The sequence below is a fragment of the Hippocampus guttulatus genome, chromosome 15 (assembly GCF_054856545.1).
Source record: "Hippocampus guttulatus isolate MCC_2025c chromosome 15, RoL_Hgut_1.0, whole genome shotgun sequence".
Classification (NCBI taxonomy): Eukaryota; Metazoa; Chordata; class Actinopteri; order Syngnathiformes; family Syngnathidae; genus Hippocampus; species Hippocampus guttulatus.
This window is the reverse complement of record NC_141275.1, coordinates 2,739,323-2,754,659: the sequence shown is the minus strand read 5'-3', so window position 1 is coordinate 2,754,659 and position 15,337 is coordinate 2,739,323. Positions and strand designations below refer to the sequence as shown.

The following is a 15,337-nucleotide window of genomic DNA, read 5'->3' as shown; positions in this document are numbered from 1 at the left end:
TTTCCATTTCAGATAATGCACATGGTTTTTGTTGAATTAATGAGGGGATGCCATATTGCCTGAGTTTGGTTGAGGCTTTTCCAAAATGGGTCGAAAATTTACGCCAATGGAACACATTTTGTGAACAGGCTAATTGATAAAATAGAATGCATGTTTCACATTTTATTTGAGACACTATTGCTCCTGCCGCCCACAATCTGCAGGATTGGTTGCAAGTAGCAAGTTTGGGAGACCATATAAATCATTATATAATAGATAAAAAGGATTATAAATGTGAGTACATTGTGTTTAATATATATAATGATTAAGAAGCATTATATCTTTATTTAAAGCATAAGCGTTCTTCAATTAATGATTGCAGGCATAAGCGTTCTTCTTTGCAAGCCCAATCAATTTATCATTGCAGGCATAATCAACCAATCAATCCCTCAATATCAATATAATATTAATAATAAGATTAATGATAAGCAAATGTATGATAACTAAAAATAATCAACCTATCAATCCCACAAACGGAGACACAAACAAAAATATTTATTCACAAAAAAAAGCGCAACGATAAAGTATAAACGGACATCGCGAGGTGCCAGGTAAAAGAAGGCATAAACAAAAAGCACTTGCAAAAGGGAAAGTAATAGTAACGCCGAGAACATACATGAAATGACGAGCGTCCATTTACATGAACACAAAACAAGAGCAAGATCAAAGACAAAATAATATTAATACTTCCTATCGAAACACTGGAGGCAAAAGCGACAGCAACGAGATCGAGAGGTCTAGAAAAACAACACTTGAGCAAGAGCAGCAACAAGGTAAATAATCTGACAAGCGACATGGTATCTTGGCAGTCCTTAAATATATGGCTTAATCATGATGATCAAATTGGTAGCAGGTGTGGACGCTGGAGATGAAGCCCTCCACTGCCACCTGCTGGAGACACACTAGAACAGCATCATGACACCAGTAGTAGTAGTAGTTGACCGTTCCCTCCGTAATAATTGGCACCGCTGGTTAAGATGTGTTAAAAGTAGTGCTGTCAAACGATTAAAATATTTAATCGTGATTAAAACGCAACTGTCATATTTAACTCATAATTAATCATGATTACTCACATTTTTTATCGTTTCTAAATTTCCTTTTATATATTTTTTGTCCTATTTTTTCCCGTTTTAATGCTCTCATCAACATGGAATCATGGATCAGTTTTCTACGTGCAAAATGCAAACATTGACTGAAACAACAATTTCGATTTTCAATACCGATTCAGGGTGTCCCCCGCCTACTGCCCGAAGACAGCTGGGATAGGCTCCAGCACCCCCCGCGACCCTAGTGAGGATTAAGCGGTTCGGAAAATGGATGGATGGAATTTCAAATGAACATTTTTCACTTGGAGCAGTTATTCACACATAATCTCTCACACAATATTACTGTCCATCAACAACAGTGAAAACAATATTTGTCACACAACAGATCCTTTAACAGCTCTTTTTAGGGAATCAAAACAGAGCAATATAAAATTATTAAGGTAAGTAGGTAACTAAGGTAAACTAGTACTCAGCCTATAGTGGATTTAAGCCATGGTTGCATACTTGTTTTTCTCAAGTTTGCTTTGAACAGAGCAGTCAGGCTATGTTGATTCTGTTGGTCCTTCTTGCGCAGAAGTCTACTTATGGTTTTGTGTAGACATCATTTTGGATGACTACGCTTTGTTCGAAACAACACTGGAGACGTTTTCTTATTTTCAGCGTGGTCGCGACCACTGCACCGCTGAACTCTCGACGTGCCTCAGCGCACCGTCACTGTCAGACGAACACAGAGAAGCTCCACCCCCTTTATTTATATAGACACGGAACTCGGTAACCTTCCACACAAAATAGTTCGAAACAAGTAACAATCGTGTCAGAGGCATACATCGTACTCAACAGGCTACCTGCTCTTTATTCACCAGAGGCTCATCAACCTAGTCTCTTATTTCTCTCCCGAAACAGTGTCTTCTCCCGCTTGGTGTACCTTAGCCTTCTCCGCTACGTACAATTTCTGTACACAGCTTGTAATGGAGGCTCTCGCTGGCAATCCGTAGTGGAGTCGTTAGATGCAATGCGAATGATTTCAGCTTGAGTCTCGCTGTGGACAATGTCAACAGGCTTGCATGCAGTAGCCATACATTTAGCTATGGCTTCAGCAAATTTGTTCTTCGTCGTGTTATCCATTTTCTTTGCTTTGAAATGATCCATACCTGTCTGTCTTAGACGAGGGGGCGGAGTACTCACATCAGCCATTAAGTGGTATTTCAGATTCGACGTGCTATGATGATAGCTCAGTTTACGACTGCAAAACATACAGGTAACTTTGGTCTTGTCAGTGGAACCATCTGGCATTTTTTTAAAAGTAAACTTTCTATTCATAAACTCTTTAAGTATCCATTTTCAGTGTCTCGCGTTGCCATGGCTGACAAAACAGACATGGGTGTGGACCTGTGCAGCGCGCTTGTTTTGTTTCCGGTTTATTGATAGAGCAACCAAACATCCGCTGTGACGTGTTGCCGCATAAATCTCGTGATAAAAATTTAATCACGTTAAAATTGATTTAAATTAATGCCGAGAGTAACGCGCTAAACTGACAGCACTCGTTAAAAGCCTTGAAATTGATTCTATTTTTATCGCAGAGGCACACTCACATCCTGAAAATTGTAGACAAAGTTCACCAGACTCAGAATCAAGCTCCTCCCAGGGCCATCTCAGTCCCCAGACCTCAATCCCTTGAAAAACTGTTGAGTGAGCTAAAGAGGAGACTTCAGAAGAGAAGAACTAGGTCACTGGAGGATTTACAGAGATTGTGCAAAGAGGAATGCTCGAAGATCCTTCTTTTTATTTTCTCCCATCTTGTGAACCATTGTAGGTTGAAGATTAGGTGATGTGTTGTTGGCAAAAGGTTGGGTGTACAATGTTTTAACAACAGGAGGTGCTAATAATTGAAGCCCACACGATTTGATATTAAATAATTATTTTTTATGCAATAATATTTATTTATAGGAAAAAAATCAACTTATTAGAAGCTACAGAAAATACGCAGGGTGTATAAATATGTATTTCCAACTATATAAACAACCTCGTGTCTTCATAAAAACATGCCATTTTCTTCAGTTTATCTTCTATGTGAGTGCATTACAACTGATCAGACGGACCATATACTGTATAAAGTTTGAAAACTTTAAATCACAGGTAATTTGAAATGAAAATAGTAAATTTCAGTTCCAAATTGGATTTACGATTATTTTTTTCCCCCCATCGACCTAATTTCCCAAACCTAAATTGTCTTTTGAACTGTACAAACTCGAATTAGAACTATTTTAAATGATGAAGACAGTGATCACCATGCCCCATAGATGTATAAAATGTATACATTAAACAAACATAATGAATATATGGATATATTTGATTCCACCACTTTCAAAGTCATGCTGGTAACATTAGCATTGTGGCTAATTAGCTGGCAAGCGGTCTTCATCAAGTACACTGAAAAAAATGGTGTATTCAGTTTACTCACTTTTATATTATCAATTGGCTGCACACAATAAAATTATCTGAATTTAGATCATTTTTTTGAGTACATGCACCTGATGTGTTGTAATAAAGGTTTGCATCGTGAATAGATACATATCATTTTGAAGAAACCTCCTTGCCCTCTACCTCTGCATTGAAGTAGTATCAGTATCCGCGGCTGATTTTATTTTTTTTCAAGGCATGCTTTTTTTTGCTCTCCTCACGAACCACCCGCTACCGACAATCTTCTTCAGACCATTTTCCCTTAATTCTATATGAAGGCTGAGGGGTGGTGGGCGGTATTGCAGGGACCGTAAATGGACACAATCAAAGGATATAAATCCACTTCAGCGCATAACCACAATATGGGGTACACAGGAATCAAGCTCGCAACCGATTTAAATTTTTGCTCCTAATGTGCTGTTGAATGACTTGGCAGCATCAAATATTCCCCTTTCAAATTATTTTACATGGCAGGCAAGGTGGCAGTCAGCTCTTATGTCCTTGATTCATGAGTAGCATCGTCTTTACTTTTAGCACCAACTCACATTTTGTGGACTAAACTTTACTTACCCTCAAATGTCAGACAACTGCTTTTTGGGGTTGCCGAAGCTCTACAATTGCCTCCAGAGGTAACAGAGGAAGCTGGTCTTCGACTGTGGCCTCCATAGGGTTCAGTTCAGTATGACTGAGGTGGAAACGAGTGCACTGTGGGCCTTCTGGTGGTTGAAGGTGAGGTAGGCCTATGGTTAGCTGACCGTAGCAGGTGCTGGATGTGTAACCAGCTGTGCTTTCTTTGGCAACAGTTTACGACACGCACATCAGCGGTAATGGCACAACTTCATGCACCTGTGTTTGAAAGCATACATCACTCATTTTGATCGTAAAAAAATTAATACATCAATAAAATAAAATCAGGCTTTCATAACTAGTCCACATACAGTACACATCCTTACTGACCACTGTTATTGGCCTCATCTACTTCATATCATCATCATAAACATTATAAATCTCCACCTTAGAATCAAGAAACGGTAAAGATACCTCATGCCATAACACTTTTTTTCCATGGGATTGTAAACGTGTCTCCATTTTATATATCACCATCACACAGTAAGTAGGGCAACAGGGGTAGTGGAGCAACTTGTCAGCACATTTTATGGCCTTTGGCTAGAGGCCACTTTTCCTCACTCACCTAACCTGAACTCCGACCTGCTTTAAATCCAATAAATACTCACGTAAGAAAGCTAATACTCCACTAATAAGCAATTTTCTTTAAAAACTTACTTACTAAACAACATAACTTATGGACATGTAAAAAACTGTTTCAGTTACCTACAACCAGGTGGCATAATGGGCCGATACTGCCGTTAGTTCAGTTTTGAAGCCGAGAGATCAATCACTTATATTCAAACATGCACACAAAATCGTTCTTATGATGTGCACGTTTATTCCCTTACTGCATGGGAATTGGAAGTGGTAATTCACAAACAAACAAACTATGGAAATAGCAAGGATTAGCAAAGAATGAGAACTTCATATTACATGAAATAAAACAAGAAAATAAAATAAAAATGCACGGTCTTCGCACAAGGTTGTGTTAATTTTTTTAAAAGACAAACATGGGACTAATGAGGTAAAGCTAATCACTTAAAATCAATTTAAGCGCCAACTTGTACACAATCTTGTACAGTCTATATATGCTGCAGTAGCACTTTGTTTCGAGTCATCCCCGAATGAGTTGAGCTGTGGAAGTTTGCCCTGATATGAGCGGCTGTGTTTGTTGGAAAAAAAAAAAGATGGCAGGAGGAAGCTGAAAAATAAAAAGGGGAAAAAAAGCAAAACGCGGTCTCATTGAAAACCTGTGAAGTGACCAAAAGAGGTGAGGACTCCGGTCGCTGGATGATTTAGAGAGATTGTGCAAAGAGGAATGTTCAACGAGCCTTCTTTCTGTCGTCTCCCATCTTGTGAAACATTACAGAAGGTTAGGTGTTGTTTTCTTGACAAAAGGGGATGTACAAATTCGTAACATCGGGGGTACTAATAATTGTGGCACACAAGATTTGATGCCCCCCCCCCTACCTTCCACTGAATAAATGAAATCGAATTAATGGCTATATTGTCCTCTTTTTAAAAAAAAATGCAAAAGAACACATTCTAAGGCTTTAATGCAATCTGTAACCTGACAACATGATAAACTGTCCACTGTAGTAACCGCTGTCCCTGAAAGGGTTAACCAGGTGTGCCAATAATTACGGTGGGCAGGGCAGTATATACCAGGGGTCAAAAGTCCAAAATATTGAAAGAGCCATATTGCATACCTGTCAACTTTTCGGAGTGCCAACCTGTATAAACTACCAAAAAAATCCTTATAAAGAGCAAAAAATCCTTATAACATACCAAAGCATTTTATATGTCAAAATAACGGCAGAAAAAAACCCCACGAAATTTTCAATGATATATATTGTAGATCTCCATAATACAATGTCTGGTTAATGTCTAATCATCATTCTACTTAGTGGCATTACTGTGTTCAGAGTTGTATTCCAGCGTTACTTTTTTCACCAACTCCAAATCATTTGGAGTTGGTGAAAAAAAAAACCCGGAAATTTTCAGAATCCATATGATTTGTGCGATACGGCCATATACGTAAGATCCATCCATCCATTTTCCGAACCGCTTGATCCTCACTAGGGTCGCGGGGGGTGCTGGAGCCTATCCCAGCCGTCTCCGGGCAGTAGGCGGGGGACACCCTGAATCAGTTGCCAGCCAATCGCAGATATACGTAAGATTCACAACAAAATCCGTATGAACTATGGCTAAACCGTATGAGTTGACAGGTATGATATTGGACCAAAAAAACGAAAAACAAACTTGTCTGGAGCCGCAACAAATTAAAAGCCTCAGAAAGAAGGCAACGCACGCTGTATGTATCTATTTTAGCTATATTAGCCTACTATCAAAATGACTAAGTTGGCTTCAAATACATATTGAGCCTTCCCAATTAAACTTTTTTTTTCCTGCAGTGCATCCTGTAGAGCAGGGGGGCCCAACTTTTTTGACCAAAGCTCTATTTTTCAATCAACCAGCCTTCCGCGATCGACCAGTGACAGCACACGCACGCAAACTCACGCACTTACACACGCATGCCATAATAAGCAACAGCCGTAACGGTGGCTAAGATGAACGATGCACGGGACGCACTTTTGCAGCGTGTTAACTTTCGTAGCTGACGTGTACCGTTTTAAAATGCTTCTGTCGGTCCTTCAGATTGCCATTCTTTGCCAGTTCCCTCGGTGAATTGGACATGAAACGCCGTTTCTTCTTACAACAGCCACCTGCCTGGCATCCTGCTCTGCTCATAGAAACGCGTGTCACAGGCTATGACGCAAATCTTCGTTGACAGAAATGTTGAAATGTAATATTTATTCGACATATTTTTACAGCATTGGAAAATGTTAAGAATGTTGTCTTCCTACAGAAACCATATTCAGAAAAAATATATATTTTCACTCCCCCATCTTTTTCCATTTTGAAACATTTTAAAAAGCTCCAGGGAGCCACTAGGTGGCGCTAAAGAGCCGCATATTGCCGACCCCCAGTATACAGTAAATATTCCCATCCCCGGAATTCTATGGAAAGGAATATCCTTCACCTGGAATAAAAACCTATGCATTAACATTTTGACTACGATATTACGTGTTACCGGAACTTGCGTAAGCGGAAATTCCACTACCCGTAACCCGGATGGAGGTGTAATGCCGCGGGAGCTTAAAAACACGCAACGCGACGGAAAATACACAACGCTGAAACAAGTTTTCACTTCGCGTTTTTCGATCATCAGATTCTAAACGACGACGAGTTTTTATTGCCGTGCGTTTTACTGTAATTGTGAATGATTTTAACTTTATTCACTTATGTCATGTAGATCATCGCATCGAAACGTAGAAGAACTGTAACGACTGGAGCGGAGTGAGTGAAATGCATCCGTTTGAGCGAGGCTGGACACAAAGTTAAAAAGATCCAGCAGACACTTGGAGTCGGAAAGACGCAAATCTACGAAGCTTTAAAAAACAAGGCGTCGATTCAACTCCTGATGACAAGCCACCATCCAGCAAGGAAGCAATGCAAATGGCAACAAAAATCCTTCAGTATGCACAAGAATTACCAGACATCGGTGATCAACGGGACAGTTACTTGCAATTAGCAAGAAAACTGTATGACACGCAGGCAAACATTGTCATAAACCAAAGAATGCATCCAACAAAACAATCCAAAATACACATTTTTTCCCAAGACAGAAAAAAATAAACATTAAAATACTGTACGTATTTTACTGTTGTGATTTATTTGGAATACACCTGTATTGCAGTTTTTGTTATATAAACAGTTTTTGGACAGTATATTTTTGTATTTTATTGATTGTGTTGTTACACGTGCATTTTGTCAACATACTTGCAGGTTCATAAAGGACATGTACCATGCTCATTTCCCAAATGAGGAATTTCTGTTATCAGGACAAATTGGACAGCGCAAACACGAGTACTAGAGAATATTTACTGTATACTATTGTGCACCATTTTATAAAATTCTGGAGCACTACATAGCACGCTTGGTTTACATGAATCAAAATGTTGATTGACCTTATGACGTACAATACTGTAATCCTTCAATTTGTACAAGTATTTTAATGAGGTACCGTTATCAACACCGTTTTGTTGGGGGGTTTTTTGTTTTGTTTTTTTGGGGAGGGGGTTTTGTGTGTGGGTCTCTTTTGTCAAGGTTCTTTTTCAGCCCGACCCATAGCTGACCAAAAGCTGCATTCACAAATACCAATATTTGAATAATAAATACAATGATTTGCAAAGAACATTCACCCGCTAGGCTAGACAGTATACAACAACGTACAGCAACTGCAAACGGATGAGTATGATATTGTGCCGCAAAAAGCTGCTGATGCAATTATTTTTGCTGATGAAGCAATTACAGTAGGACTGAGTAGGTGGCTATTTCCAATGTTTAGTCATGGAGGTTAAGGCCAAAAGGACTCATACCGGTATTACATCATATCCTGGTCCATTAAAAATAAATAAATATATATACAGGTATACTGTATATATATATATATATATATATATATATATATATATATATATATACATGTTTTGTACTTCAAACACATGCACTTATATTTATATATACATACCTACATGCATAGAAATACAGTTTATACTGGCCAAATGATCCACTGATCCAATTTGGATGTCATGACATGAGACTCTTCGGCCCCTAAAATGACCTTATTTGACCACGGCAAGAAATGTGCTGGAACAATTCTATGTCCTTGGGGTGTTTTGACAGAAAGCATGCCACAGAGATTAAACTCCTCTAGAACGAAACCCACATGGGCGAAAATACTTGGTGGCGATCAAGGGGAGGTCGAGTTAAAGACTGAGATGGTGGAAAGAAAAGCCACCGGGTCCAAGAAGTATTTGTTATTGTTAGATTCAGACGAGCATGGACGTTGCATTGCTAAAATGGCTACAAAACGGACCTTTGGATGTCAAGCAGCTAAGACAAGAATAGCTCTGATGCTAGAAGAGAGGGTAAAAGTGATCAAAATGAAAGATGGAGCAAGCAAAATAAAAGACATTATCCAAGAAATTGATGGAAGTGAAAGTGAATGCTGATCGTAAATTTCGCAATTTCTTTCCCTTTTTTTCTTTCTACACTGACAATATGAAGTGTCAAATAAGTGTGTGCTCATACGTATGCACTATTGAAATAAAAATAAAGAGTACCCATACGATTGTGTGTGTGTGTGTGTGTGTGTTTACATCTGAGATCAAATTTGCAACAATGAAAAACCCCCTGTTGTGAAAAATTTCTTGCTGCAAACATGATTTCGTTGCAGAGGAGTTTCACTGTACGATGGCACAGGGTAACTTGTTTAAATCGTGTGTGTGTGTAGTGGGGGGATAAAAAGAGCAGAAATTTGTCTTGATTTCAGATCATCATGTGTTGTGTTCTGTGCCTCCATTGCTAGTATGTCACGTGTGACTGCAATTTGTCAGCTGAAATGAACGGCCAGAGTAGTCATCACGTTCCAATTGATGTATTGACGCACCCAGCCATCCTGTTTCCTCGCAACCCGGATTGGCGGGGGAGGGGCTCCACAGGTGGTTTGGAACGGAGCTGGCAAGGTTATTCATGTTTTTCCACTCACATTGCTCTGGTTTGCCGAGCGGTATGTAAATGTGTTGCCCGGGTGAGGGGAGGGGCTTGACCGCACTTCCCACCCGCGCTGTGGCGAAACACCACTGATCTTTCCAATACACGTGTTCAAGGACAATACCCTGGGGTTCCAGGCCCAAAAAAACTTTCGTGTAGTCCGGGTTTGGTCCCGGTGTCTGCTTACGTCTTATGGTCACGTGCAGGTTGTTCGCCGTTTGCACGTTACCTTCTGGCTTTAATTTGGTACCTGCCAATCGAACTAGACATTCGGAACTCCGAGTTACATCATCGTTCGGTAAATCGAGCATCCAAAAATAGCGAGCATCATCTTGACTATTCCCCATATGGACTTCAACCTGGCCCTGGTGATTTACAATGGTGTAAATCCCGAGTTGCCTTTGAGCATCTCCTCCCAATAAATTGTGTGGACAGCGAGAATTTAGCGCAGCTTCGACGAGTGCCTTCCGATTTGGCTCTGTGGGGGAAGCAATGGTTACTGTTTGCGATAACGTCAGAGACTGCACGGAGCCGTGTGCTCCTTTCATGCGGATTTTGCCGTCGCCTGGCCTCACAGAATCGCAATCCTAACGACCGAGAACAGTGATATTGGCGGACGTGTCAACAAAGAAGACGGTCGGGATTCCTTCGACCAACAACGTCATTTCCGGTTTAGTTATGGACGAGGTTTGAAATCTCATCAGGGAGTTTTCTGTGTCGTAAACATGATTGCTACCGGCTGAAATGTCGCCTTCGTCCTCACTTGAGGTAGGCGATTCGAACAAAGGCGCAGAGGCCTTTACCGCTGTCATAGCTACCTCCTCTGTTTTATTCCGTGTTAGCCGTCTCATCTGATGAGGAGCTCCCCGTGCTACTATCACTCTCCCGCACGCACCTGTCCTTCCACTGTTGTCTACATTCTTTCACCATGTGACCCTTTTGCCCACAAAGGAAACATCTGCCTTCAACAAAACGTTTTTGGTCCCTAGGGGTTAATTTGAAGGGAGCAAACGACCTTATTTGTTTATTACCTTTATAAGGAGAACCAGGTGTTTTCCTGTGTGCGTGTGGGTTTTTTGCAGCATAATAAATGTTGGTCACGTGACTCTCATTCTTCTTTTTCTTGTTCTCGAGTGGCTTGAAATTCCGTGTGTAATTCAAAACCTCATCGATCAGACATGTTGGCCAATTCAAATTATGTCTTTTAACATATTGGGTAACATCAGGATGTGCTTGGTTTAGCAAATGCTGTTTTAAATACGAATTGAACAAGTCTGACTGTGTCTCAGGGATACCGCCGTGTATTTTGAACACTGTTCGCAGACGATGGAATAAAATTGTCCGTAGTTTCGTCAGCCTTCTGGATGCATGTGGCAATTTGTTTTGGATCTTGCGTCCGCTGGTATGCCTTGGCGCAACGTTCCATAATTTGGTCAAGGGGTCCCCCTAGCTGCGTGAGTTCATCATAACACAAATAACCTCCCGCAGCTTTTTTACCATTAAAGTTGCCCACATCTGTGCCAAACTTAGAACTGGTAGTTAATGAGAGCAATTTCAAAAGTTCACTCGCGTTAAGCCTGTGACTGTGGACCAAATCCGATAATTCTCTCACAAACTCGTCCGGGTCGTCCTTCGGTTTTGGAAGAGACGCGGCGATGTCTCGAAATTTGGCCGCCATCCATGGCCGGTAGAGGTGTATCGATCCCTCCCCCCCAGCCCCCGGCATCTCAACCATGGGGTAAGCTTGTACAGGGTTATCTTTACTCCAATCATGTCTGGTAGTTTGATCGGGAGATGTAAAGGGAGTTTGATTCGTTCCCCAGGACGGAGGGGGTACTGAATTATTTTCTCTCGTCGGTTGCGAATGTGGGGGGAAGGGTACAGCTCTCCCGAAACGGCGGCCGCTGGAGAGGTTAATGGTTGCGTAGCAGCAGTAGCTGCAATTACATCCTCATCCGGCTTTCGGCGTTTGTCGTTCGTCTTTTTAGCTCGTATTCGTTTGGCCTTTTCAATACATATTTACCCTTATACCATTGTTTTCCGTGTTCATTATTTTTTCGTTTTTCTTTGTCTTTCAGCGATAATTTGCCCAACACTGTTTCCAATTCATCGCAATCATTAACGTTTCCCGAGAATCCGTATTTCTTTTTCCACTTTTTCAGGAATTGCGTAGACACTCTGTAGTCAATTTCAGCCGATCGTGTGTTTTCGACAAACGCTTCTACATCGTGACGTGCTGTCGTTTGTTGCATTCCGCCCAATCGCCAGCAGCCCGAGGACTTCCGTGTCGCCATGTTGCCTAGCAACAGCTGGAAGCGTTTACAGGTATTTTACACAAAGAAAAAAAATTGCAATCTAGATCTGTGTCGTTACCCGAAAACAAACAGTACGTGCCCGCGCCGGAGTTTATATGGGTTACGTTACCACAATAGCGTGATCGCCAATCACACTTATGCCCTAACACAAAAACGATACGCGTAACATACGCATACAACGTTAGACGCACACAACGCCGAGGTGGTCAACCTCTGCAGGAAGGCAGCGCTTCCTTACCGTTGATGCTTCGCAAGAAACGGTATCTAAATGAGCCGATGCTCTCACAAATGTGCTTGGGCTCTGTGTCCCGTGGGAATCTAATTTCCCCCGTACCGTTAACCACGAAACGGTACTCGAGCTTGCCTACTCCGTTTTCGGCATTAACTCGTCTAATTCCGTCACTCAGTGGAGAGAACCGACTACGCAACGGTTACTCAACCACGCCACGCCGACTGACCTTATTTTTCCGACAATCGTCCCGATGCCGAGCTGAACCCAGGTCCGCTAGATGATGGCGTTTGCTCGTTCCCCACGGCGTCGGTGCGCGGCTGGCTCCTTCAGGAAAAGTCTCCACGAGGTCTGGTTGGCTTCGGAGGCGCAAAACGCGCGATCAGCCACGGATTGTCCACCGGAGGAAATCGGAGAGTCCAACAAACAAGCTCAAATCCGTTCGAACAAGCGCATCATCCTGCCGACAACGCCAAGTTTCTGTCAGAGATTTTCTCGGACAAAGTTAAAGAAATGACTCGGCACACAGGAAAATTGTCTTCAATATCGGCGGGAGCGGATCTGAGAGCGAACGACGGTTTACTTGCTCCACGATCACACTCTCGAGTTCCCTTCCCGCCAATTCAGACTTTTATTGTAACATACAAGGAAAACACTGCCCCCGATATTTGCATACCGCACCCCCGGTCCGGCCCCTCAGTAGTGATTGGTTACCTGTTTTTAAACATTGAACCACCAGTACGTTGGCGCCTTTTCTGTCTGGTCTACATTGAATTAACATGTAGCAGACTTTGCGGATGGCCAATGTCGCCTGGGCGCGACGGGTGTTCTCAACTCGTCTTTTGTTGTTCAACCGCTGTTCCCGACTTATTCATTTCCCTTTTGTGACCGAGTTTCACCCTCTCCCCCGTGATTGCCCACCTGCATTGACGTGCTAATTGTGGACTTCAAGAGCCCTCCGGCCAGGTGGCCGGCGCCTTTGTGCACAGGCATTTGGGGGGTTAGATGTGCCCAAATTAAATGAAACTTTAAACATGATACAATTTTGCTCAAAGGAGAACTATCATCTTTTGTTAGATGAATCTATGTTGTTGAACTCTGGAACCAAAAATATAATGTCAGACTTGATTAAAAAAAAAGCTAATTTTCTAAGGTAAAAGGTCAATCAACATTGTTAGCATAGTGTTCCTTTTCAGCTTTCTAGGAGCCTGCCTGACAGAGCCATATCGTTTCAAAAATTTTCCATGAGTTATCTAGTTTTCTTTTGTTTGAGCTGATTCGAAGACAGCTTCAATGCCGTGATCATTGAACACTCTCCGAGTTGCGGCTTGAAACTGAGTTTCCTCAGTGATCATTTTAGGGGAGACAGGGACTACACACTGGCAGATTTCTAGTTTTAAATTAGTTTTAGCTTTGAAAAGTTTCATTCTCCCAAGCACATGTTTGTAATATTTTCACAGAAACTTCATGTTTTCATCCTTGCAGCCTCAGAGAAAAGTCTGATGTGTGAGGCGATGATTAACCAAAAATGCAGCAACATCATGTGAGTCTTGATTTTGCAAGAATTTTCTTGCATAGAAAACAAAGTCATTCCAAGGTCACCAACATGGAGCCAGGTAGCCCCCAAGAAATTACATGTGTAGCCTATGGGCCTAATCTCCAAATCACCATGGATGGGACATGATGATTTCCAAGGAAGATCGTAGAAGTCATCATTTAAAAATCTTAACAAAAGCATTGCATTTGGAAATGTATCTGCTTTCTACCCTGTCAAATTATTGCTGATAATTGTTGTGAGAAATCATTAAAGACCCTGTAGGATAAATTCTGCGATTTGTTTCCCAGCAGAGAGCAAAAAATACATACATTTGAATATGTGATTTGTCAGGCCACAGGTACATCAATTTGACATTTAGACATAAAACAAAAGGAGGAGACAGGAGACTCAATTCTGGTTCCAGGAGGGAACGAGGAGAAGTGTTGGATTTCAGTTCTCTGCACGTCACCCTAACAATCTCCCCCTTCACCCCCTCATTTATTGGGAAATCTACTACATAGGTGTGTCCAACCTAAAGGGTGGGGGCTGTTGAAGACACACTGAACTTGTTTGACTATGTGTGTGTATGTGAGTGTAAATTACGAACATGTGTGCTTTCATTCATTCATTCATTCATTTTCCGAACCGCTTAATCCTCACTAGGGTCGCGGGGGGTGCTGGAGCCTATCCCAGCCGTCTTCGGGCAGTAGGCGGGGGACACCCTGAACCGGTTACCAGCCAATCGCAGGGCACACAGAGACGAACAACCATGCACACTCACACTCACACCTAGGGAATATTTAGCGTGTTTAATCAGTCGGCCATGCATGTTTTTACAAAAACATCACATTGCAGCTGGTGTTGATGGCTCCATCCACTGTCCAACCTTGCTCCTGTTTAGTCTTAATACTTATCTCATCCCAACCACGTCCTCGAAAAGGTGGTTGCGTCCCTAAACTGCCACACGGTGCACTAAGCATTCTTGATTATAAATGTGAGTATATAATGATTAAAAGCATTATATCTTTAAAAGCATAAGCATTCTTCAATTAATGATTGCAGGCATAAGCGTTCTTCTTTGCAAGCATAATCAAATTATCATTGCAGGCATAAGCGTTCTTTGCGAGCATAAACAATCAATCAATCAATATCAATAAAACATTCATAATAACATTAATAATGAGCGAATGTATGATAACTAAAAATAATCAACCTATCATAATTGTTGAACACCTGTAAAGCCCGAACTAGTTTTTCACCATTTCAAATACCCCTTTTTAAAATGTATTTATTTATTTATTTTAATCAATTTATTTTTGTATTTATTTATCTGTTTATTTATCCATCAATTTTCCGATCTGCTTTATCCTCACAAGGGTCGCGGGGGGTGCTGGAGCATATCCCAGCCGTCTTCGGGCAGTAGGCGGGGGACACCCTGAACCGGTTGCCAGCCAATCGCAGGGCACACAGCGACAGATAGACA

At 41.5% G+C, this 15,337-nt stretch overlaps 1 pseudogene; it reads right to left on the bottom strand.

Annotated features, from left to right (window-relative positions):
* Nucleotides 1-9,612: 9,612 nt before the first annotated feature.
* Nucleotides 9,613-10,585, bottom strand: LOC147193458 (uncharacterized; annotated as a pseudogene).
* Between the last annotated feature and the right edge of the window lie 4,752 nt (nucleotides 10,586-15,337).